Raw genomic sequence first — 27603 nt, 5'->3', positions numbered from 1 at the left:
TTGTCATTTGATGTATCATCACCTGAATTGTCAATTTCTAACTCTCTACTATATTCAGAATCCATATCCTCATCATCATATCCAAAATCAGATTCTTCATCAACATTGATAGTAGCTGGCATTGATGAGTCTGATATAATCCTCTCATCAATATCACTAGCACAAGCCCTACTACCAGAATTACCACCACCCCTTCTAATAGGGTGTTTCCCAGCCTTACTAGATCCAGCTGTACCCCTTGGATCTCTTGTTCTTGGAACCACTTCACCTGGAAAACCATTGACCTTATACATTTCTGTGGGGCTTGGGCCAACTTCCATATCATATACAAAGAATTTGACCATATCCACATCCTTACACAATCTAAACATTGTCATGATATTCCGATCAGAGGCAATGTCCATATCTTCTGAGGGGTCAGGTAATATACATTTAATAGAGAAATTGACATCATACCCAACCAGTGCATCATCCCTGATAACCGTGTTGTATATATTTGACATCATATCTAAGTACCCATACTTGTCTGGGTCTACTAACTTTTCACTTGTTATCCCTTTATAATAACATATCAATCTTGTCCACTCTGTTGTACTCATTTCTTATACTCTGAAATAGCAAACAGAAAGGAAACAAAGAAAATAGGAAAAATATAAAAAGAAAATTTACAACTCTAATCACATTTATTCTATTTCAGATAATTAATAAGAAAACTTTATGTGATACCAACAAGAAGTGCAAAGTCCATGTATGAAATTTAATGGAATGCTTATATTTTAAACTATGACTGTTATGTGAAGTCTGTAATGATACCAACAAGAAGTGTTTGGACCTCTCACATGGATGATTATAATAGAAGACTGTTATGTGAAGTCTATATGATACTAACACGAATCTGTTGTTATTGATTTGATTATTGTTATTTATTTCAACTTTAGAAGTGCTGGTTTAAGGGCACCATGAATAGTATATATAAGATCCTTAAGCTTTAAATGCCAAGTGTATTGTGTACTCATACTGAAGAAAATGGAGAAGATATTAGCTACCTCCATTTAACACCAATGGGGATGAAATAAGATAGTATTTGTACATTCATTAATACTTTACAGAACATAAAAAGCAGTCAAAACCACTAAACCTTAAGTACTGTAACAGAGAGATCAACAAGCACCATTTTTTACCAATAAATTAGATACAGGATGGAGGTTATAGAACTCATTTTCAAGGACATCAACAGAAGGGATTTGCAATATTCCAAGGAGAATATGAACTGGAAGGCTACATCAACCATTTATAGGCATTACATGTACTGGAACTGATGTGCAGCAGACAGGCTGCTGAAACAAAATGACTTCATTTGAGGATGTATGCTCCATTTATCCCTCCTAGAGTCCTACTAAGCCAAACCAAGTTGATCTAATGCTCAACAGCTTATCTCACTATACTGCACAAATTAGTTGAAATTGCATGCTTTATATCAATTTTCATCCAGTCAAACTGTATTTGAATAAATAAATCACTGGCTGCAAGACTAACTGAACAACATATGCTTGTTTTTTTGTTTGTTAAGGCCATTAATTTAGTATGTCTATTTTCCAATTTACCATAGCTTGGAGCTCACTTAGTGATCAAGATGCACAATCTTCAAATGGTGATAAAATAACATTCAAAAGAGATTGCATGCCCATGTGTAAAACCAATAAACTTTAGTGCACTTTTTGAATTTTTTATCTGCATAGGAGCCTCTAGGTTATGCAGGAGATTTATTCTACATAGTTTCCATGGAGATGCTTTCCACTGTGGTAAGCATTCCAGTATTCTTTGATGTTTTGTGCAGTGTTCTCTGAAGGAAGAAATTAGGGGTTCAATATGCAAACTGTTCAAGCACAGCTGTCTGCTTGTGTCGGGCCACTACTAGTGTGGCTATCTTTATGCCCGGGTCCTTCCCTAGTATCTCTTAAGTATACCTCAAGCTGAAGATAATGGTCAGATGTAACTGAAAACTAGGTTTTAAATATTGGATTACTAGGTGAAGCAATATTTGTGAAGCAAAGCTTTAAGTCTAAAGGCCTTGAGGAACATTATTAATGTAAGACAAACTCAGATTACTAGGTGCCTAATTCCACTGTTAAACAATGCATTACTTCACATCTTAACCAGTTCCCTCTCCAAACAGTCATCAAGCATTTTTGTAGGAGGGATTATGGGCTTCACATATACTCCAATGGATAGGAGTCGAACTGAATTTCAGCTTCCATGGATCATAATGGAAAAAAATTACCTCAATGGAATGTTAAAAGAAGGTAAAAAATTACCTCAATGGAATATTACACACGGATAAGACGAAGGTGACACGATTAGGTTACGGATTTCACCCATGATCAAACTCGAATGCCTGCGGTTTCATGAATATTTAAAACCCTAAATATCAGAATCTTTTTAAGAAGATTAAAACAATAGGAAAGATTGAAGGGGGAAAACATACTTGTGTTGGTGTTTTTCCTTCTTCGTCTTTCGAGCATAGAGATGGGTCCAGCAATGGCGTCGAAGCTCATTGTCTACACAGTTCTATCGTCTTCTTCCTTTAACCCAGCTATGGTAAAACGATGAAGTGTTTTGTTTTTTGGGTAAAAGAGGGTTTTACCCTTAAGGGGTATTATGGTACATTTATCCTTTTTAAGGGTAATTTGGCCATTTTGATAAAACTAACAGCAACTTAACCCTAAAAGCCTAACGGAGTGGACTAAGTTCATATATCTTCATAAAATAAGGGTAGTTTGTGCCTTTTTGACTAAGTAAGTTTATGAGATATTGGATACTTTTAGGGGGTGTTCGTGAAATTTTCCCAAAACTTAAAATAGGTTAATAATTATCACTATTGTCTCTACTTACTGCATATTTACTTTTTGGGAAAAAGAACGCCACCTAGTGCATGAAAGTACCTCTCCATTCCCTACGAAAATTAAAAAAGAGAGAATGTTCTCTTTGTCGCAGCGCAGGCTGCGCCAGGCACATAGGCCTGCCACTCAGGGGGCAGGGTGGTCATTGTGCCCACCCCCATGTGCCTGGGCACAGCCTGCGCTCTGGCACAGATAAGGGTGTCAAAACCTAGCCTGAACTGTTAAGGCCGACTGAAACCGATTGAAAAAACCCAGACCAAACTGAACCGATCCTTATTGGATTGGTTTTGGGCTGGGGTATGACGGGACCGGTTGAAAACCTGCCCACAACGAACCAATCGATAACAAACCGAAAACCAAACCAAATGAGACCGATAAAAAAATCATTGAGTATAAGGTTATGAATAAGTGAATTGATTATCGATTTCAATATTAGTTGGTTATAAAGAGCATTTCAAGGGTATTCAAACAGCTTGGACTGATTCGGATATTTCAAGAAAATTATTTATTTTCTCAAAAGAAAAGTCATCGTCCCAATTTGTTTTTTTAACAATTTTGAGAATAAGCTTTTGGAAATCAAGATCTTTTTGGAAATGATTTGCAAATTTGGTTGAAAACAAACTGAGATGTTTATGAAACAGTTTTTTCTGTTCAGTAACATGTGCTTTCCAAGCTCCATTGATTTCTTTGTAAATTTCAATAGGAAGATTAGGGTTAAAGAAATCTGAAACTGGTTAAATTTCAGTGAATGGGAGAGTATTAGGTGAAGTATTTCCCTATTTTTTGAATGCTCAATTTGTTCTGTATTTGTAATGCTTCAACATAGGAAATATCATGCCAGTAGCTTGACCAGGGGTTTTGGGCATATTGGATCTGGAAAACAAGAGTATGAGTCATTGGTTATGACTTAAAGGAGAATCTAGGTTGGCTACCTTTGAGCTTGCTGTGGAGGTGAGTCATTAATTATGACACCCCGTCCAGAGTTAAATGGCATAAATGGTAATTGCCTTTTTTATTCTTTTTTGGTTGGATCCAAGGTTGTTTGCCTTTGTCCTTTCCCTTGTCCGGTGGCATGTTTGCCATGGCTAGATGTACTATGCTCCCTGCTACAAAAATCAGCAAGAGTATTATTAGTTCCTTTGGTAAATTCAATTTCAAAAGGAAATTGACAAATGTAAATATACCAATTTACTCTTCTTGGATTTTCTTCACGTTTTTTAGCTTTTAAGAAATCTTTAACAGCTTGGTTATCTGTTCTAATTAGAAATTTTTCAGAAGCTAAATGTAATTTAAATCTTTTAATTCCATTTTTATGGCTAATAATTCTTTTTCATAAATTATATATTTTATTTCATTAGGTTTAAATTTTTCAGAATTGTATCCGTAAACTTCTTCTTATTTAGAATTTTTATGCGGTTTACATTTTAAAACAGCTCCCCAGTGTTCATTAGAAGCATCTGTTTCAAGTATCATATAGTCTTCTGATTTAGGAAAATATATAGGTGATAAATCTGTGATTCAGATTTAATAGATTTGACTAAGTTAATATCCGAATCAGTCCAAGTAAAAGGTTGATTGTTTTTCAACTTTTATTGTAATGGTTTTTCTTTTTTAGAAAGATTTTTGATAAAATTTCTACCGTAATTTAATATTCCTAAAAAACTTTGTAATTGTTTTTTATCTTGAATATGTTCAGGAAAATCCTTGATTTTGAGAAGGATGTGGCCTTGTAATTAGATTCCATCTTGAGTTAGAATTAATCCAAGAAATTCTATTGAAGTTTGTTCTACTTCAATCTTTTTTGGACTAAGAATTATTCCATGTTTTTTAAATATATCGGTAATAATTAACAAATGATTTTTATGTTCTTCCATGGTTTTAGAGAAGACCAAAATATCATCTATGTAAACAACACAAAATTTGTGTTTGTAAATTTTTGCATCTCTTATTTTATCTATAAGAACATCTTTTCGAGGGATAAAATATTCATAAAAAATTAAATGTTGATTTAAAGCATGATAGTTGATTACCATCCTTGCTTTACTTCTCTTATTCTTAGCATGGTTTCATACCATAAAAGCTGAGCTTGAGTGTGGACTTATTGTTTTTTCAATCAATCATTTGGATAAGAGTTCTTTTAATTGAAGATCGAATTCTTCAATATCTTGTTTGACATAAAGAAGAGGATTAATCCTGATGACTTTATTAGGATTATTAAGTTTAAGAGAACAAAATCTAGGGTTTTTTGCCCATAATTTTAAAGGATTTTCATCAAAAATTTCTTTTAATTTTGGAAAAAGTCAATGTTGTTCATTGATCTGGAAAATTTGGTGGACTGCAGGAGTTGGTGTAAATACTGTGTCACAACGATATTTATGATCCTGGTTTAGGGGAATATCTATAATAGTTTTCTTTAAGGTTAAAGAAATCGAATTAGTATTTATTGTAATAGGTAAATATTCATGTATGAAATTATTTCTTAGAATAAGATCTCCATGCATAAAAGGAAAACATAGAATTTTTGGGATTAAAAACTTTTGTTTTTCTAGAATAATAGGAATATTACTAGCTTTATATATAATTGTTGTTGGTTTTCCAGAAACCGCTATAGTGCTCATAGGTTTATCTAACTTTACCCATTTTTTCATTGGAAATGCATTCCATCTACATCATCATGTTGTTGCTCCTGTATTTATTAAGACATCCAATTTATATGATTTATATTTTGGCAAATCAAATAAAGCAGCGACATATGTATGTCTCTTTTTTTCCTGGTGATCAGAAAAAATAAGTTCTTCATTATCTATAATTACTTGTGTAAACATAATTAATGTGTTGATTTATTCAACATTATTAATATTTGAAGATTTGTTAGGTTGCCTTGAGTATAGTAGTATTTTACCTAATTCATATCCAATAACGTTTGCCGGATCTTTATCTTTTCTTTCAGATAAAGTTCTAGTTAGAAACTTTTTATCTCTTCTATTAAAATAAAGATTTCCTCCTGAAGCTTGAATATTCATGGTGTGGTATTCTAAAGATCTTTGAGGTGGTATTATATCTTTTATAAGCCATTGTTTTGGCAATCTTAAATCTGTCCAATTAATAAGCCTTAGTTAAATCTCTGTGTCAAATGATTTTGGTTCAAAGACTTCAACAATTCTTTTATCAATTGGGTGTATAGAAGTTTATATAACATTTGTTAACTCATGCCAGGATTTTTAGCTGATGGACAGGTTATGACTATTGGATTTCATACCTATTCCTTGGGTTTTAATTCTTAAAACAACAAATTCCTCAATATTAGGATCTGTAACATATATGAAATAATTTGGTTTTATTCTAAACCTAACTGTTCCAATAGCAAGATTTGATTCCATGCTCCGATCAGGGCAGAAATCGGATCTTCAATGAGTCGTTTGTCCAAAACAGCCATTAAAATAGGAGTATCTATTCCCTACCGAAATAAAGCTGTTATTTCAATCTGAATAACTCCTATATGTATATACTTTATTTGAGGATGTTTTTTATATAATCTCAAAAATTTTTCTTTATTAAATATAGGAATTTCTAGATTGGCTTCATCTGTTGCTTTAGCTGTGGTGTTTCCACTAGCGTGATCAATATATCTTTTTGACCAGAAGTTTAACTTAGAAAACTTATAAATATCTTCTTTTTTAATCAGTTTTAACTTTTGAAAAGTATTTAAATAAAAAACAAAGTCTTCATGTACTAGATCAGATAAAGGAATAGTATTCATTTCTTGTTCAGGTACTGATTTGAATACTTCAATTTCTTCAGTTTTTTTGGAAGAAGATAAAACTTGATTTGACTCTTCATTAAGAATGAAAATTAACTCATCTTCTGAGTCAAAATCAATTTTACTATTTATATTAAATAAAATATTTTCAAAATCTGAAATATCATTTTCATAACAGACTTCGTAATCATTTTCTTTAATAAATTTAACCATTTTACGTGCCCCTTTTTCCTTGTTTGGGCAAGAGTTTGCGTAATGTCCTAATTCTTGACAAATATAACACTTACATCCTTTTTTAGGAGTAGTAGCTTTTTTGTTAATATTTTTTTTTCTAATAAATCTTTGTCTCTTATGATAAGGGGGTTTTGGCATGTTTTTATCATATCTAGTCCATCTAAATTTTTTAAACCTATTTTTGTTAAAAGGTTTAACTGATCTATGAGGAATGGGTTTGCAACCGAATTCTCAATTATCTATAAGAAGAGAGTTACATAGGGTAGCTGTAAGCATCTTTTTTATTTGTTTAGTAGCTTTTGCTTCTAAACAATGAGTTATTAGCTGTCGATGAACAAAGTTAATTCGATTTCCTAAAGTATCAGTACTACCTGATTTAGTATAATATTTAGGATAGGAGGAATGCCATATTTCATCCCAAGGAGGTACTAATTTGTAGAAAAATTGTTCGATCCAAAATTTGGATTCCTTTGAGTCGAGGAGATGATAGTTCTTTTGATATGTTTTAGCAAAAGAATCAAATTCAACCATACTACATAGTTTTAATTTGGGTTGTTATTAGCGTAACAAGGGTGGGTTACTTTTCCAAATGTAACAAAAAGGTGAAAAGACTATTATATAATAAAAAATAAAACAAATAAGTATCATTAATAAGGACAATTTGGACATTTCATTATTTTATTAAAATCTCATATTTATAATGTAAAATGATATTTTAAAAAGATATTTCTGTCATTTAACAACATACACTGCTTCCCTAATACACGAATGCAATTTCTCTCTTCCTAGCTGATCTAACGGATGAGAGTTTTCAAGCTTAACCCAACTCAACCCTAAGCTAACCTAATGTTCTCTCTTCTCTCTCACTCCTTCCCATCCCTCGTTTCTCTTTCTTTTTTCCTTCTTCTTTTTCTTCTCCGGCGAACACCACCGTCACACCTACGACTCCTCTCTCACTCTCACTCCAACCGCCCCACTCCCCTGATTTAAATCCACTCCATTTTTGTCCTTTCCAAAATAACCTCCTACTCCCACCAACTCTCTGGGACCGAAGACTCCAATTCCAGCCAAAGGGGCAAATGAGTCTTCAATTTAGAATGTGGGATTTCTTCCTTTACTACGTACATGATCGAAGAAGAAGAAGAACAGGAAGAAGACCAGTTTTGTTATGCTCTTTCGAGTGCGTTTTCGACGAGAAACTATCGAATTCCAGAGGGATTTGGGGTGAAAGACGAACACGGACACTCAAATTGTTGACACCACTATAGAACATAAGGACAATTTCTCACTTCCCACCTTCTCGCTCTCGCTCTCTATCTCTCACGGTGTCACTCCCTTTTCTGGGCTGATTGCCATTACTATAGAGGTCAAGCTCCTTGTGAAGAACAAAAGAAAAAAAGACGAAAGTGGGAGAGATTAATTATATAGGAAAACAGGAGTTTACGGATAGCACTGTAAGGGGGAAAGAAAAAAAAATTGATGGGTTTTCGTTTGGGATTTTTTTTGATTTTGTCTGTGATGGTTCTGGCTTCTGCAACTCCTAAGAATCAAAATCTACCCATCTTGTCATTCGATGAAGGGTATTCTCATTTGTTTGGGGATAATAATCTCATGATATTAAAAGATGGAAAAATGGTTTATATCTCACTAAATGAAAGATCGGGTCTCTTCCATTTCTTTGTTTTTACACAGTTCTGCTCTATTCCCCTGTTTCTTCACTTCTTCTTCTTCCACCCCCCCTCTAATATTTTAGTGCTTTTCTTTTTTTGGTTTTCTATGGGGAAAACAGATGCTGGATTTGTCTCTCGGGACCTTTACTTGCATGGGTTGTTGGTTTCTTCATCTATCACCATTGTGTCTAATTTCTCCTAATTGAGCAGTTTCGTACTCCTGTTCCTTTCTTCATCTTCAGAAGTCAGAAATTTCGGGAAGCTTGAAACTCATTCCAATGGTAGGGGGCAAAATAGTAGCAGCAAAGAAATTATTAGTTAATTTTCATGGAGTCTGAGTTGGGTTAATTTAAGAGAGAGAGGAAATGGCTTGGGAGTTGTTGGGTTGGCTTCGTTTGGACCGGCAGGAGGTTATTTTGGAAAGGACAAAAATGGAGTGGATTTAAACTTGGGGAGTGGGGTGGTTGTATGAGAGTGACAGGAGATGCAGGTGTGACGGTGGTGTTCGCCGAAGAAGAAAAAGAAGAAAGAAGAAAGAAGAAAGAAAGAGACACAAGAGATGAGGGAGGAGTGAGAGAGGAGAGATATGGGTAGTGCAGAATTACATTTAAACCCTTTATTAAAAAAATAATCTAATATTCTTGGGTTTTCTGGATTTTTCAGCAATGAATGTGATTTTACGCTAGGATCCTTACAAAATTATTTCCAACTGCGTCCTAAACTATAGTTTGAACAGGGTAATAGCTGTCTTGTTATGTTTGGATAAATAATAGACCCTTGTTACGTTAATAATTACCCTTTTAATTTAGATAATATATAATTTATATCTTTTATAAAAGCATTTTGTGAGGACGTTCCACAAAATTCTCTTTTAATTATAGCAGTAATATTATGAAGTATTTTTTTTGGAGTTATTAAATCTCCTAGTAAAGCTGTTCTTTCAACTTTACCCTCATCAGAATCTTCCCATTTTCTAATGAATTGTAAGATGTCTCCTTGAACGGTTCCAGCTATATAATCTATAAACTTTTCTTTAGCCCATGATGCTTTGTGATTGGTTATGATAATAGCCAAAGATTGAGTCCATTCATCTATTATTTGCTCATAGTTTTTATAAGCAATGTCAGTTAAATCTAAATATGTGCCTCCCGAGGCGACATGTTGTTTGTTTAGATCATCCCGTCGTTGTGTAGTTGGGGTAGGCTCGTCTTCAGAAGTATGTTTTACTTATTCAGATAGGTTTTGACCAAAATTGGATCGTAATCCCATTTGTGGTCGAAATAGGTCATCTTGGTTTAGATGATCAGAAGAACCGACCTTCCTTTTTCCTTTTGGGTCCTGTTCTTGTTCATCTTCTGCGTTAGATGATGAACTAGATTTCGATTCATCAGTCTCAGCCTGAATAGTTTCAGTGTCTAATTCATCCGAAAAGATTTGATATTCGTGCAAGCTGAACAAGGTTTCATGTTCAGAATAAAGTTCTTGCATCATGGATAAGAGCTTATTTTTCTCATCCGGGTCATTTTCATCTATAAAACTTTTTTTCCAGCAATCCATTATTTCTTTTAACGGATTAAAATCAGATTCTTCAAATGAATGGTTTGAGGTATCTTCTTTGAAAACGTTTATGGTGTTTCCATAAAATAAATTAGTACGATGAGCGTTATTTGGGAAAACATATCCATCAACAAAGACCGATAGTTGATCGGACAAAGTTTGCATTTGAGCTTTGGTTTGCTCTTTTAGGTCTAGATCTATAATAGATCCAATAGATGTAATATCGAAGTCTATTTTATTGATTTTTTTTATCAATACTTTTAAAATAAGTAGTAGTAATATCTATCAGCATATTAATAGCATTACAAGCAGAATCTATATTTTTGTTATTTTTGACTATATGTAAGCTATGATCATATAAGGATTTATCAACTGTTCCTCCAGAAGAAACTAAAAAATCAACTGACTCCATAAAAACCTTGAGTTGGTACCTAAAACCGTCTTTGGTTGCAGAAGGAACTATTGTAAGCTACCAACAAATGGTCTTATGCCGATAAAATCAACTTCCCAAAGATATATGGGTTTATCTCAAGAATTTTATATAAAGAGAGAGTGAAAAAAGATAGAAATAACTTTAAGAGTTTGTAAATACCTGAAAGAAATCCTTGATTATAACTATATGCGTTCCCTATAAAGATAGATCAGACGACAGTGCAACTGTTCCTCTGAACTCTCTAAATAGAGTAGCAAGATTATAAGAGAAGGTTGGTCCTTGCTCTATACTGTTGAAAAGGTGCCCCCAAATCTCAGCCGTGTCTGATCATCGTAGCTCCCAGCAATTTGAAGGAGTTTCTTCTCTGTGTGGTGGGTGTGTTCACACCCTACGCCTTTGGGATATTGTCTTCTTTTCTGGAATTTTATATTCCAGGTGGCTTTATATTATTTTGCTGGTAGTTGGCTGCCGTGACTTTTGTTCTATCGGCTGTTTTTGATCTTTGGATTGTTGGTGACATCTTGTGGTTTGGGTTTTTTTAATATAACATTTCTTGTGTTGCTGGAATTTTATTCCCTGTATTTCGGTGGGTGATTCAAAGCCGCCTGTGGACGCTACTACTTTGATTTGATCCATTGCTGCTATTGATGCTATTACAACATCTGTCTTATTTCCTGCTCTTGTGATTGTTAGTAGTGGTCTTTGGTTATTAGTTGTGACTGTTGTTTATTAGTTATTGTCTATTGTAGAGAAGGATTTAGTATGTTCTTTTCTTACTAAGGACTTATGTGTAATTATACATAAGTCTAGCTATCTATGGTTTGTAATTTCAGATTTTATTAGCTATAAATACATATGCTGGCCACGGTTTAGAATAAACCTAACTATGAGCTTCCTTTTTCCTCTCTCGGTTTCTCTCATCCTTCTCCTTTCTCTTTTCTTTGCTCGTGCATGTGCTGATTTCTTACCCTAGATACCGTCACAAAAGTGTTAACCCATTTTGAAAATTTCCATGCAATTTATTAATGGGATGACATTTTACATTCAACATTACTCTGTAAACAATAACATGATATGCTTGCTTCTTTATATATGATACAGACGAAGAACGGGAAGGAGTTTCTTTTAACAGATACTGTTGGATTCATCCAAAAGCTACCAACTACACTTGTGAGCTCTTGCACAATTTCAAAACAAATCTCATCACTTTTGTCCTTTTTCTTGCAATATACAATCTCTCTCTAATAGATTTTGTAATTTGTTACCTAGTTGTAGTGATGATTCGGTTGATTGTTTCAAACTATAGTTAGTAGTATGAAGTCATGAATATCTTTCAAGTTTCTCTTGTTTTCACAGGCGACTGCTTTCAGAGCAACCCTAGAGGAAATATCAGAGTCTTCACTTTGAGTCCATGTCGTGGATATTAGGTAAAACTTGATAACTCTGTGGATAAGATTGACTAAGGATGATCATTATCATCCATCATGTTCAGCCACCCACTAGTACAGCAACAGATAGATGATGTTGAAAAAGTTCTGTCGGAACTGGATGTGGCATCAATTCCAAAGTTGATGGTCTGGAATAAGGTACACATATATGTTTTTCTTGGCCATCTAGTACTGGAACTGGTTTAGAGGGGGTATAAGTTGTTTCTGCTTTATTTCAGGGTTCTGTAATGGATGCATGATTATAGCAACTGATGTAATAGGGAATTCCCTAGCTGCCTACCTGCTTGTGCTTGTAGCTCGATCAAAGGTCAAGAGTGTGGTCTAGTGGAAAAACAGAAGTTGTCCATATCAAGTGATACGTGAATGGCTCAGTAGTGCTTTCCCACTACCAGAGCTGGTGGAAATAGTTTAATGGAAGAGCATAGCCTTGCTAAGGCTGATGTTGGGGGTTTAAGACCTTCCTCCCACTCCTGGCTTCGTTGTTTAGTGGTAACAAGTGGAGGTTAAAAGACCTCCACTAGCAGCACATCATGTTATCAAAACATCCTTGAAGCCCAAAAGTAAGAGAGCTCTGTAAATGAAACTAATGAGCTGATCATTGTTAGAGTGCCACCACTCCCCCATAAACTGTCACTCTATGCTCTGACGTGGTCAATGAGTCAACTCTTAGGAAATCTGTGACTCTTGATTGGGATGTGCTTGCTTTCATACAGATCAGATTCTGTCAAGTACTTGCAACAGCGGCTTGGTTTTCTTCCCATCTCCCATATCATGCAGGATATAGTAGCTTACATAGAACCCCTATTACAACTGCTTATCCCAAAAGCTCAAGCTGTTAAGGGCTACAACAATGTATATCAATACACAACACCCCCCACTCCCCCACATGTGCAGGCCCACACACTCACACAGCTCTGCACGTGACACCATCATGTGGCACCAAGGGGCATAACAACACATCACACAAATCCCTCACACTTATTTGGGATTAATAACTTGACCTCTTGGCTCTGTTACCATGTTGTAACCACTTGTCCCAAAAACTCGAGCTGTCAAGTAAAGGTTACAATAATGTATATCAACACACAACAAGAAGTCCAAAAAGGTTTCATGTATTCCAGATTGGGCTTTCCTTAGGTGTCCAGTTTCAGTTCAATTATGCCCTAGCAGACACCAGACAAAAGACCTCTTTTAGGGGATTTCTTTAAAAAAAATTAGAGCTTTAACAGTTGTCACCTGGGGTGAATTTTATATGTGGTGGGGACTTTGGCTGAATTTGTCCAATCTAGAGGATTGTTTGTCAAATGGATGGTTTGTGATGTAGAACTGAAGACCTTACTAGCATAGGACGTTCAACAAATATTGGGCTTAGCATGGCCTAGCCTATTTTAAAGACTTGGGTCCACTTTTTTTTTAATTGATTAAGTGTTGATTTTCTATTTTAAAGTGTTTTAATTTGTCCAGGTTGAACCGGTGGTTCAATTGGTTCAGTTTAAATGGATATTTTTTTTTAGGGGACATGTTTCCTGTGGGAGAGCGTGGCCCATGTGTGCATGTGGATGGGGGTCAATGGGAGTGTGAGCGGAAGAATCATGGGGGGCGGGGTGGTCATTTTGCCCCCCTCTGTGCCTGGGCATAGCGTGCATGATCCCCCACAGAGTTCTTTTTTACAATTCTTTTATTTTTTAAGTTTGGGTCAACATTCTTTTAAAGGCTATTTAGAATCTAAAAAGGATTGGCTAAGTTGTAAGGAGTCAGCTAGGGGGTTTCCTAGCTTGACTCCAACTCTACTTACAGTTTTTATAAATTAAAGAATTGGCGCTCATTAGCCCATGATTTTGATGATTGGAAAATCTTGTCTCTGCTGCCTATTGTGGTGTGCCTTCCTTCTGGTGAATCAAGATGTGAACCCAATCAGTACCTTGCGGTGGGAAGCCCAGCTATTGCTGTTCTTTATTTTGATTCTTCTTAAGATATCTATTCTGTTTTCCGCATTCTGTTTCAATTTTGTTCATGCAATATTAGCATTCCTGTTCTCAGTAGGATTGTTGGAAATCAAGATTTTACAGACCTGATTTCAATTCTGACTTCAAAAAACTCTTATTGACAATGTTCTAACTTCTAATCAGTATTCTAGTCTTAGTTTCTGAATCTGCTGCATAAATTCTGAAGTCCTAATTCAAGTAGGTGTTGGGTATTGATATTTGAAAGCTATTCTATATCTGATTAATACTGGTCTGTTATGCCTGAATTCAATATCACAAATTGATTTTCTATTGGTCATATTAGCTCTGTATATTGATCAGTCATTTGACTCATAGTTTGACTGGTTTTGACCTATCCTAATTCCACTAGGAGTAGTCTGCATCAGCAGATCTGACCACTGGATCTGGCTGAGATCTTCAGCATTGGTTCTACCCATAAAGAGGGCCACTCGACCAGCCCTATATGCCGATTGATTTGTTGATTGTGTTTTCTGAGTTTTCTCTTAATTATGGAAATTATACTCTGTATCGATCCTGTTTTGGTACTGGTTTTAACTTCTAAATCAGAACCACATTAGTTTGATTGTCACATCGTCAATCCACATGGCTTAAAAGAACTGAGGATTTTTAGGTGCAGAGAGATTTATATGTGATCTAAACACTTTATGTTCATCCCAACCGCCTCATCTCATCCTCACTCTATAAATACCCAGGTATGAAGCACCATTCGAGATCTCACTTTTTACTAGCTGTTACGTTGTTGCACTAGTGATCTAAATTTAGCATCGGAGAGTCCTAGGCCGGAGCCACACCGGCTCTCTTGTGCTCATCACTTGGTCTTTGCAGGCTCATCCGTGGGCGAACTAAGCATCGGAGGTTTCCACACGCAACAGATTTGGCGCCGTCTGTGGGAACGACATCAGCAAGTCATCGTCGTTTCTACCAACTTTAAGAGCAACAATAATGGTGCACACGAGATCAGGGTAGCATGGCTCGACTTCCCGTGGGGATGAGCTACAACCCGTTGTGTAGGCGAGGCGATCACCGCCCCCTGAAGCCTCGCGACAGGGTGCGACCGGAAGACCCCCTTGGGCAGGGGGTGCGCAGCCCATCACGGGCGCCGCGGTCAATCCCATTCCCCCACCAGAGGGTGGGAATGGCGAAAGTGTGCTAGACACAGCAGCGGCTGACCGGGTACAGGTCGAGCCAAACTTGAACGGGCTGGGCCTACCAGCGCCGCTGCCCTTATCGGAAAATTTGGACCTCGAAGCCCTGATAAATAATCGGAAAGTTATGGACTTGTAGCTGTAGATGCTCCACACCAACGAGATGCTGCTTACTTTCATGAACCAGATGGCCCGGGGTGGGCTGATGGGCCAACCACTGGTCGCGCCCCCTCCAGCCCTGGTGCGCGTAGAGAGAAACTTGCACCAGAATGGTGGTCAGCATAGGGCAGAGCCTAGCCGGGCCACGTCATCACACCCGTCTCATCAGAAGACTCCTCCTCTGCGCCTTAGCAGAGGCGCTCGACGGGATGAACAAGAGCATCATCGAAGCTCGGGGACAGGGCAAGAAATAGAACCAACAGGCTCGGTAGCGAGGAGGTCGGTATTTTCTGGATGGTTCGGAGAAGATGGGCAGCCGAGGGGAGTCCGAGAGCAAGGGAACGAGCCAAGTGGGAGACGTGTTGCGAGACAAGGAGAAGGATCTCACCATATCCCTTGGCGTCAAAGCCCGCCTCCTCGAGAAGAGCAACAGAGGAGCCCCCGTGGGTCCAATTTCCAAGTGGAAAGAAGAGTAAGGAGGGATGGTGCTGACCGAGCCGACCAGAATGGCCGACCACAGCGGGACGACCGAGCATACCGACCTCGGGCTGAAGAGCAAAATGGCCAACCTAGGCCGAGTGAACAAAACAATTTATACCGGGTGGATGAGCCGAGCGGCCGAGCACCTGAAACCGAGTTGGAAAGGCGGCTACGAGACTTAGCTGAGCAGGTGGAGGGATTGAAAAAACAGGTGACCCCGGACGCCTATTCGTTAGTCGGGCGACACCCTTATCCTCCGCAGATCATGACCGCGCCACTGCCAACCGGGTTCAAACCTCCTCCCTTCGATCGGTATGATGGGACGACCGACCCGATGAATCATATCAACTACTTTAATGCGATGATGACCATGTACGGGGGAACCGAGATTGTTTCTTGTCGGTCTTTCCCTGCATCCCTCAAAGGCGCGGCGACTTCATGGTTCTCCTGGTTGCCATCGAACTCCATAACAAGCTTCGCTCAGCTCTGTCGAGCCTTCGTCTTGCGCTTCCAGAGTAGTATGAAACACAAGAAGACGACGGTCAACCTCCTCAGCGTGAAGCAAAGGTCTGATGAGTCGATCCGAGCATTTGTCTCCCGCTTCAACAAGGAATCCTTAGACATCAAGGATTTGGATGAGGCCACGGCCCATACTGCAATGAGCAACGGACTCGCTGACATGGACCTCATCAAGGACTTGGCCCGAAAGCCGACCAGAAACCTGGCCGAGCTCTTGGAGAGGTGTAATGAATTTGCAGATATGGCTGAGGTGCTCCAAGCCCGAAAGGGAAACAAAGGCCGAGCCGATAAGAAAAGGCCAACGACCGATGACCGCAAGGAGGACAAGCGGCCCAGGATGGATCGCCGAGCTGAGAGATCGGACCGAGCTTGGAGCCCCGATTATACCCCACTGAATACCTTGCGCAAGGAGATTTTGATGCAAATACAGGATGACAGGTACATCCGCCGGCCCTGATCGATGCAAGCTGGGTCATCTAGGAATCCCAACAAGTATTGTCAATTCCACAAGGACACCGGTCACGACACCGAGGATTGCTATCAGCTGAAAAGAGAAATCGAAGAGCTGATAAAAGCGGGACACCTGAAGCGATATGTCAAGGGAGGCCGAGAAGAACGTGGGGGTCGGTGACCTGAAGATTGCGATCAAAGAAGAGCCGAGCCGAGGCCCGAAAATAGGCGAGCCGAGCGAGATGGAGATAAAGCCCGAGTTGAGAAGAAAGAGGACGGATCCGGGCCGAGCAGTGATAAGGGAGCACCCATATACACTATCCTCGGAGGGCCCGGACAAGAGTCTACTCGAAAGGCTAAGGCAAACGCGCGGTTCATCAGAGTCGTCGAGATGCCCACCAAGAAACTCAAGCCAGCGGCGACGATCTCCTTCTCCGAGGCCGACCTCGAAGGTATAAGTTTGCCTCATGATGACGCTTTAGTAGTGCAGGTAGAAATCGTGAAGAGACCCGTCCATCAAGTATTGGTCGATACCGACGCATCCGTGGACCTTATGTCGCTAGACGCGTACCGATAATTTGGCTTCGGAGAAGAAGCGCTCAAACCGGAGGGCACCTCACTTCACGGGTTCTCAGGAGCTGCCGCGACAATCAAGGGCTCAATCGACCTACTGGTCACGATCGGACAAGCTCCATGCCAGGCGATGATCCAGGTCAAATTCATGGTAGTACGGTCGGTAGTGGCTTTCATTGCCATACTCGGCTGCCCATCATTGACCGCTCTCCAAGCCATCATCTCATCAACGTACTTGAAGATGAAGTTCCCTACTGAGAATAGTATCGGTGAAGTTCGAGGTGACCAGAAGAAGGCACGGGAGTGTTATGCTACTTTTGTCAAACAAAACAAGGGCAATATCCGAGGAATGGCAATGTGCATTGAGCACCTCCCTGAGGATCAGCGAGATGAGCTCATCAAAAGGAGATGACGACCCGTGGAAGACCTGACCCCATTCCCCCTCAACGATCAAGACCCAGCAAAGGTGGTCCAGCTCGGATCATTGCTGGACGAGGATCAAAGGAATCAACTCAGAAGTTTCTTAAAGGCGAACACTGATGTCTTCGCCTGGTCGGTTGCCGACATGCCAGGCATACTAAGGCATATAGCTGAGCACTGACTCCACGTGGATCCGAGCCGAAAGCAAATCTAGCAGAAGAGAAGGAACTACGCCCTTAATCGGCAAGCTGCGATAAAAAAAGAGGTGGAGAAGCTCCGTCGATCAGGGTTCATTCGAGAAGAAAAATTCTCGACCTGGTTGGCTAACGTCGTTATGGTCCCCAAGCCGAATGGGAAATGGAGAATGTGTGTCGACTACACCGACCTCAACAAGGCTTGTCCAAAAGATGAGTACCCCCTACCTCGGATCGACATCTTGATCGATGCCACGGCAGGCCACGAGATGCTGAGCTTTATGGACGCATATTTCGGCTACAACCAAATCATGATGCACGAGGAGGATGAGCCATACATGGCATTCCGAACTGACCAAGAAAATTTTTGCTACAAGGTCATGCCGTTCGGATTGAAAAACGCCGGAGTGACATACCAGTGGCTCGTGAACTATATATTCCGCGAGCAGATTGGAAGAAACGTGGAAGTCTATGTGGACGACATGTTAGTGAAGAGCTTGAGGGCCGAGCACCACTTGGCCGACCTGGAAGAAGCCTTCGGCGTATTGAGGAGAAACCAAATGAAGCTGAACCCCGCCAAGTGTGCATTCGGCGTGACCTTGGGAAAGTTCATCGGCTTCATGGTCTCTGTCAGAGGCATCGAAGCCAATCCGGCAAAAATCAAGGCCATCCAAGAGATGAGCCCTCCGAGGACGATCCGAGAAGTATAAAGGCTAAACTGGCGAGTGGCGGCGTTGGCACGATTCATGTCGAGGTCGGGCGACAAGTGTCTGCCATTTTTTAAGGCCCTCAATAACATCCGGAGCCCGAAGGACTTTGTCTGGTAGGACGAATGCCAACAAGCTTTTGAAGAACTGAAGAAATACTTGGAGAACCTGCCCCTTCTCAGCCGACCAGAGCCAAAAGAGGAGCTTCAAGTTTAGTTAGCCGCCACCCCGGTGACGGTCAGCGCGGTGTTGGTTAGGGAAGAAGGCCGAGCTCAGAAGCCTATATACTACATCAGCCATGTTCTTGTCGACGCCGAGATGAGATACTCCAGGTTTGAGAAAGTAGCATTCGCTCTCCTCACAACCGCAAGAAAGCTAAGGCCGTACTTCCAAGCTCATCCGATCGCGGTACTGACCGACCAGCCACTCAAGAAAATATTACACAAGCTCGACGTTTTGGGTCGGCTGGTTACCTGGGCGGTCGAGCTGAGTGAGTACGATATAAGCTATAGTCCAAGGACAACGATAAAAGGACAAGCCCTTGCCAACTTCATCGTCGAGTGCACATGGCCCGACCTCGAAGTCGGGGAAGAGAAGACAACAGAAGAGGCTAGGGCTAAGGCCGACCCGATCTGGACCATGAATGTCGACGGCTCGAGCAACTCCGGAGGAAGCGGAGCTGGCCTGATCCTGGTGAGCCCCGAGGGGTTTCGGATTCAATATGCCCTACGGTTTAAGTTTCCCGCCTCGAACAATGAGGCCGAGTACGAAGCCCTCCTAGCTGGACTTCGAGTTAGCAAGACAGTGGGCGTAAAGCGATTGAAGGTGCAAGGAGACTCCCAACTCGTGGTCAACCAGGTCAGTGTAGACTATGAGGCGAAAGACGAAAGGATGATAGCTTACTTGAGCCGAGCACGGGATCTGATACCTGAACTCAAACACTTTGAGATGACCCGAATACCGAGAAAAGAGAATGCCGCGACTGACTCCCTGTCAAAGTTGGCCAAGGCCGACCTTCAATATCTGAGCCGATCAGTGTACATAGAGATCTTAGAGAAGCCATCTTTGCAAGAAGAAAGCATAAAGCACATTGAAGAGGACGGGCCGACCTGGTTGGACCCCATTGTCAACTACTTGGAGAATGACCAGCTCCCGGAGAACCGAGACGAAGCAAGAAAGGTCAAGATCCGAGCTGCCAAGTACACCATGATCGATGGAGTGCTTTATAAAAGTGCAATCTCGGCACCTCTTGTTTGATGCCTTGGACCGAAGGGAGCCGAGTACACCTTGGCCGAAGTACATGAGGGAAAATGCGGGAGTCACATGGGTGGCCAAGCTCTGGCATACAAGATACTTCGGCAAGGATTCTATTGGCCAAGAATGCAAGAAGAGGCCATGAGGTATGTGAAGACGTGCGAGAAGTGCCAGCTGTTTGCACCAATTCCGAGCCGACCAGCAACAAAGCTGACCTCAATGCTGAGCCCAATCCCTTTCGCTATGTAGGGGATGGATATTCTCGGAGATTTTGCCCCGGCATCGAGAAATAGGAAGTACATGGTGATGGCGATCGATTACTTCACTAAGTGGGTCAAAGCCGAGCCCCTAGCAACCATCACCGAGAAGAACATGGAGAAGTTCTTCAGAGATAAGGTCATCTACCGGTTCGGACTACCAAAAGTGCTCATCACAGATAATGGCACGCAGTTCAACAACTCGGCCTTCCGAGAGTTCTGCGAACACTTCTACATTGACTTTCGACCCGTCTCAGTAGCTCATCCACAAGCAAATGGACAAGTAGAAGTGTCTAACCAAACATTACTCACCGGCATTAAGAGAAGGTTAGATGAGGCCAAAGGAAGATGGGTGGAAGAGCTCCCAAGTGTTCTATGGGCATATAGGACGACGAAAAGGACACCAACTGGGGAGAGCCCTTTTCGCCTAGCTTATGGGACCGAAGCCCTCGCCCCGGTCGAAGTTATGGCATCGTCATACCGAGTGCTCAACTTCGATGAGAAGACTTATGAAGATGGGCTGAGAGCCAACTTTGACTTCCTAGATGAAATTCGAGAAAATGCCCTACCCCGGAACACGGCATACCAACAGAGGATGGCAAAGTACTATGACTCAAGAGTAAAAGAGCGGCCCTTCCGTCAAGGGGACCTCGTCCTCAGGAAACTCAGTACATCCCAGCCAAGGCAGCAAGGAAAGTTAGCACCAAATTGGGAAGGCCCGTACATAGTCTCCAAGCAAATTCGCCCAGGGACGTATCACTTGCAGACTCCGGGGGGCAAGAAGATACCGAGACCTTAGAACTCGGAAAATTTGAAGAAATTTTTTCAATAATTTTCTTAAGTATTTTGCTCAGCACAGCTCATGACAAGCATTATGTATTCGGCTTCGGCCTCGACATTCTTGATTTAATGAAATAAAGTCTTTTCTCCACTTGCTTAACGCACTTGCAACACGTCAAGCGGACCAAGTTGTAAGATCGGTCCTCATAGACCTGGCTGACCTTAAAGACCGACCCTCATAGGTCGGCAACAAGTCATAAGACCGGTCCTCATAGACCTGGCAGACCTCAAAGACCGACCCTCATAGGTCGGCAACCAAGTCATAAGACCGGTCCTCATAGACCTGGCCGACCTCAAAGACCGACCCTCATAGGTCGGCAACCAAGTCATAAAACCGGTCCTCATAGACCTGGCAGACCTTAAAGACTGACCCTTATAGGTCGGCAACCAAGTCTTAAGACCAGCCCACAAAGACTGGCCGATGTCTGAACCAACAAGAGCAAACTCTCCCCATGGCCAAGCTGAACAAGGTCTAAAACTAAGCTAAGGCATTACGCTTAGCCAGGAAGGCTGCTCGGCCACGCAGCCACTTATATGATAGCCGATTTGATTTGATCGCTTGGAACAGCAAAGTAATTAACCAAGGCGAAAGTCATCCTGACCTTGGACATGGCATGGCCGAACCGACGACCCAGTAAAGCACGGCTAAAAAACAGCCAATTCCTTAAGCTCGACTAACGGAACGGGTCGTCAGCTCGGCCACAGCATCAAGTGGAACAACATACACAAGGAAAAGCAGGCTAAAATTGCCGAGCTAAAACACTTGGACAAATTTTGAGAAAAAGAGATTTTCATTCAGTATAAGCCGAGTGCTCGGCATGGTTACAGGGTGGGCAGTTCGGCCCCCAAAAAAAAATTACATCTCAATCTCCTTGGCAGTAGACTTGGAGGATACCTCGGTGACATCCACGGTGGTATGCTCGGCAAGGAGGTCTTGGGGCTCAGCGTCGAGGGCGAGGGGGTCGGCCTGCATAGGGTCCTCAGTTGGCAGAGCCTGTGTGACCTCGGCTCCCTCCTCATCTCCCAACTCCTCAGCAAAAGTAGTCGCATCGTCGTCAAAACGTGAGAGATTGAGATCGGGATTGGCCGCCTTAATCTTGGCTAAGAGATCAGCCCGGCCTGCCTCAAAGCCCTTGGCATAAGGAGGCTTCCTGATCTTATGGCACACGTCAGCATACTCCTTCGATTGGAGGTAGTCGTTGATCGCCTCGTCCCGAGCCAGGGCCAGGTCCTCCTTGGCCTTCTCCCTCACCTCGTCGAGCTGAGCCTACAGAGCCTTGACCTTCTCCTTCTGCTTGGCCACCTTGGCCCTAGAGCTCTTTACCTCGGCCTCAGTGGCAGTAAGCTTCTCTTGAGTCTCCCGACGCCTCTGAACGGCATCCTGAGCATCCTGGTAAGTCTTTTTACACTGGACGCCTAGGGAGTGGTTCTCGGTCAAGAGCCGCTAAAAAAGAAGCATGGTCTCCACTGTCTTGGCGAAGCCCTGCAAGAAAGCATTAGAACAAAAATCAGATCGGGTTACACAGGTCGGATCTAATCACAAGAGCCGAACGGGAAACTAACCATATTAAAGTCCTGAAACAGGGTGGAGAGGAGCTCGGGGTTGGACAGTGCCTCGAGCTTCTCCCTGTCAGTCGGTAGCTGACCTGCATCTAGCCATTCCTTGGCATGCGCGGCTGACGTCAATGCCGAGTCCCCTAGGAAGAGGGGCCAGGTCGGCCTCACCGGAACGTTGCTGGCCAAGGCCCTCCCCAAGACATATCAGGAGATGTTTGGGGGTGAGGCCACGGGCAGAAGGCCACCACTCGTCAGATTGACTGAGAGCTTCTGACGCTTGGTATCTCTCGACGGGCTCTTCTCGCCTTTTCGGCCCTTCCCTTTCCTTGGAGACCCCACAGCGTCCGTACTCTTCTAGGCCTCAAGGCCGACCACGGCGTCTGGCGGGCTTTGCAACACGGCCTTGCCCTTGGGGACCTTGGAAGACTCGCCCTAGGACTTCTTCTCGGTGTTTTTCTTCCTCCGGTCCGCAATGGTCTCGGCCCTTAGTCGAGCTGTATCCATTGGGGGAATATGGCCGACCACAGCAAGAAAAATAAAACGTAAAAAACAAACCAAAAAAGAAAAGAAGACTAAGTAAAGGGGTCAGCTCGGGCGGCAGAAACAGGCCCGGCTCAGACTCCTACCAGGGGTCATATGCCACCATTGAAGGAACCCCTCGTCCTAAAGCTGGAGGACATCGAGGGGAGGACGCTGGGGGATCAAGTCGAGCAAGGTCAGCTCATTCTTGGTCAAGGGCAGTACCCTGTTGACGTAGTTCAAGTTGATCTCCTTCCACTCGGCTCAGAGAGGGCTGTTTGGAATGGAAGCAAAGAAAAAGTGAGGCTTCCAATGCTTATTGAAGCTAGACGTACTGACCAAAAACTTGTGGCCACCCAGGGCTGCACTCTTCCCAGATCGGCGGCTGAAATAGTACCACCCCTTCTCGGGAGACTTCTTCAAGAAAAAGAGCCGAGAGAAAAGCGCCACGCTTGCACCTAGGCCCATCTAACAAAATAGGGCGTAGAAGCCGTACACAGCCAGCCAAGAGTTCGGCACCAGCTGACCTGGGGACAGGTGGAAGTGGTCCAAGATCTGGTCCACCAGGCCGAGGATGGGGAGCCTGAACGCGTACTTGAAAGGCAGCTCGTACAAAGCCACCTCGCAGGGCCTGATATAGCAGGCCATCTCCCCTGGGTTAGGAGCTCGGAGCTGGATGTCCTCGGGGATAGCATAGGTCGTCCTGAGATAGTTGAGGTTGACATCCGTGATCGTGCTCGAAATGGTGTCGACACTCCCTTCTTCGAGCTCAGGGGCGTCAGCGGACGAGCTGACCAAACCGACCCCTACTTCTGAAGAATCGCCCTCACTTGACTCGTCATCATCGGACGAGGACGATCCAGAGCTCTCGGCTCGGTCCCCGATAATTGGTTGGGCCACGAGGCCGGACTCCATTGGCAACGGAGGCTCGGTAACCTCGGCCTAACGAGGCTCCACTACATCGGGCTCGTCTGAAGTCGAGCCCAACAAGTCTACTGTGGGAGAACGAGTGGGGAGCTCTCAGCTCAGACTCGCTCCCTCTGCCGCCCCGACGAGCAGCTCGCCCATGTGACTACTACCAACTGACATACTGGGCGGAGAGGACTTACTGGTTGAACAAGAGCTGAAGACGAGCTGAAGACGAGCGAAGCAAAAGCCGAGCTGATCACGAACCAGAAAGCACCGAGCGCTGCAGAGCTACGAAATCCGAGCTTGTCGAGAAGTCAATAACTTGGAACAGTGAAGAATGAACTGGGAGGAGTCGCCTATTTATAACTCTGGGGCTGAACTGATCCAACGGCCAAGGAGAGCTCAGCACAATTCAACGGTCCAGATCAAAGGACGATTCGAATTCCCGAGCCTACCATAATGACTTTTCTGATGTGGCACTGACGCCCAATTGTTAGATCGTACGATGTCAAATCCCCAACAAAATGAGCTTAGCTCAGCCGCAAGAATCTTTCAGATGAGCAGACCAGGAAACTTCACTCATCAGTGCCGAGCCGATCCCTGATGAGTGGGGGGCCTATGATAAGGCATAAAACACCCCACCAATCAGAAGCTGCCACATGGCCGAACCGAGCTCGGTCGAAGACCGGGCCGACCCGATCTTCGATGAACCTTACTGATTGGCCGAGCTCGTCGGACACATCCAAGTCAACAGACGCTGAGCCGAACTCGTACGGGTCCGACGAGGCCGACCCAGTGGGCCGAGCTCTTCGGCCGATCTCTGGCCGCATGGCACGACGGACCAGTACCAACCCAGAGATCCCCCATCGCGGTTGAGCAGCAAGCCCGTCGACCCCACGGTCCGAGCCTACTCAGGTCGGTCTTGATTGGAGCACCATATCGCGGCCAAGCTCACACAACTAGTGATGACCCTCAGGTCATACAGGCCGGGGGGTGAGCTCCTAAGCCGAGCTCTGAGGTCGACCTCCCAGGCCGAGCCCTCCTACATAGAAGCTACCAGAACGTCCCACCAGGGATCACGGGGCCACATCAGCACATCCCGGGAATCACGGGATAAGGATTGAGCCACGATCCCGGCGCAATACGAAATTATACTTTACATGGACTCTTACCTTAATAAGAGCCCGACCTCGAAAATAGCTCTCCACTCCGCTCTACGCGAGAGAGCCTTCCAAAAGAAGGACTCCTACCATACTAGGACTCTCCCAACCGCCTAATCTCATCCTCACTCTATAAATACCCAGGTATGGAGCACCATTCGAGATCTTTTACTAGCTGTTATGCTGTTGCACTGGTGATCTAACTTTAGCATCGGAGAGTCCTAGGCCGGAGCCACACCGGCTCTCTAGTGCTCATCACTTGGTCTTTGCAGGCTCATCCGTGGGCGAACCAAGCATCGAAGGTTTCCACACGCAACATAGTTACATGCTGGTTGCAAACTTAAGGTGGTGGGTTCAATCCATGGTTCTATACTTGATAGAGAAAAAAAAGAGAGAGCGAAAGGGAAAAAGAAGAAGAAAAATAAAATATCCCTTATCTATTTAGAGCAGGCAAGGTAACTAAATATTTACAAACTCTTTGGGTAGATAACCAAAATAAAAACTGGAAAAAAATTTGAATTGATTTCAATAATGTAAAATGAACACTCAATCAGCTTTGAAGCCAAATAAATGGATGCGGGATAGACAGATGGTTTAATTATGTCTACTTTAATTTAAGTGATGGACTTATGTTGAATGGAATGAAGGAAAGAAAAATTTTAAATATCAGTCCTAACAAGCAACAAGTGATAAATTAAGCATATGGATTACCACTTTAAAGTCTAATGATGGAAAGAAATGGTACTAGTAATGATCTGCTAGTTTAACTATAAATCATCTCTATTTCTTAAAACAGCAAATGCTGCCCCCTCTCCCCCCAAAAAAAAAAGAAAAAAAAAAAACAAAGGGTTCTAGTCTTTGATGGCATTCATGGCATAGTCTGTCACACCCCAAACCACCCCCTGGGAGGATTAGGTAGGTGACCCGAATTGCATAACGGCAATCCACCAAATCCCACGGATCTAGAAGCAGTTAATACATTCACGGTGTCACATTCGTCACATTACTACAAGTAAGATCAGAGTGCTGCAGATAAACTACAATTATAATAACAAAAGAGAAAACGTAGCGATACGGGAAATGATTGTGATATATATATACATATGTAAGTTTGATACATTCCTCAGTACAACTGTTTGAGTTAAAATAATACCGCAAGTGTACGTATCAATCGTAGCTACAGGTCGAACACGAGAAGATATACGCCACTCTATTTAACTAACTTAAAAATAATGCAAAGTGAACCAAATTAAAGTGTTAAATTAAACTAATTAAACTAATGAAAATTAATGCATCCTAACTCATAAATAAAATTAAGGGATTAAATTGGCGTCCTAACACATGAGCATCTAACCTATCAAACTAACGTAAATTGAAAGGAATAAAAATGCAGCCATACATAATAACAACATAAAAAGGAATAAGGGAATAAAAGTGCATCCACAAACCACAACCATATAAAAAAAATAAAAGAAATAGAGGGAGAAGATGAAGAAGATAGAGAGAGATAGAGGAGAGGGAGAATGAGATTAAGGGTTTAGAGAATGAGATACCTTGATGTGCTTGAACAGGATTGAACTTGCTTGCATGAATACTTAAATAAACTTACCGTGGCTTCCTGTTCTAAATCTCCAAGTCTTATCATCAACATAGGAACTTAGACTAGGAAGTTTTAAACTAAAACTATTACAACCATATTGAAGACATTTAAGCAAAATCTATTACAACCATTAAACTAGACTTATGAAATCAAAACTAAGAACTTGAAAGAACTAGACTTATGAAATCAAAACTACGAACTTGAAAGAACTAATCTTATGAAATCAAAACTAAAAACTTGAAAGAACTAATCTTATGAAATCAAAACTAAAAACTTGAAAGAACTAATCTTATGAAATCAAAACTAAAAACTAGAAAGCCAAAGATCACAATTTAGAAGGAAAAGAAGAGAAGAAATTTCACTAAAAATTTAAGCACTTTACAAGAGAGGGGCTAGGGGTATTTATAGGGGGAAGGAGAGAAGAAATAAAAGAAGAGAGAAGAGGGGGAGGAGCTCCTCTCCTTCTAAAAATTGTGGAGAGGAGAGAGAGTGTGAGAAGGGAATCCAAAAATAAGAGAAGATTCTCTTCTCCTTCCTCCTTTACAATGCTTGATCCCCAAGAAAAAAAATATAAATAGAAAGAGGGAGAGAAGAGAATATTGTTTACATAAACCTTCTATTTCTAGAAAAGTAAATTTCTAATTCTAACTTGTGCTTCCTTTTCTTTGTAGATATCTTCTCCAAGCAATGAGATCAAAGCATCTTTGACTTTTCAACCTTCCAAACATGAGAAAATATCTTTCAAAATAAATCTATCCTAAGTAGACTTCCAAAAGTGCCCTTGAAAAGTTGGAAGAGAGAGAGAGAGTGATGAATAGGATAGTGATGACAAGGATTCCACTTAACCAAATA

At 42.0% G+C, this 27603-nt stretch overlaps 1 long non-coding RNA gene across 1 annotated transcript; it reads left to right on the top strand.

Moving 5' to 3' along the window:
• The first annotated feature begins 8345 nt into the window (after positions 1 to 8345).
• LOC122657816 lies at positions 8346 to 27282 on the top strand. The gene is made up of 3 exons (XR_006332367.1): positions 8346 to 8557; positions 19514 to 19517; positions 27272 to 27282. It is a non-coding gene; the product is annotated as an uncharacterized LOC122657816 (long non-coding RNA).
• The last annotated feature ends 321 nt before the right edge of the window (positions 27283 to 27603 follow it).

The sequence above is a fragment of the Telopea speciosissima genome, chromosome 4, assembly GCF_018873765.1.
Source record: "Telopea speciosissima isolate NSW1024214 ecotype Mountain lineage chromosome 4, Tspe_v1, whole genome shotgun sequence".
Taxonomy (NCBI): Eukaryota; Viridiplantae; Streptophyta; class Magnoliopsida; order Proteales; family Proteaceae; genus Telopea; species Telopea speciosissima.
Note: the sequence above shows the minus strand (reverse complement) of the source record. Positions and strands in the feature narration are given on the sequence as shown.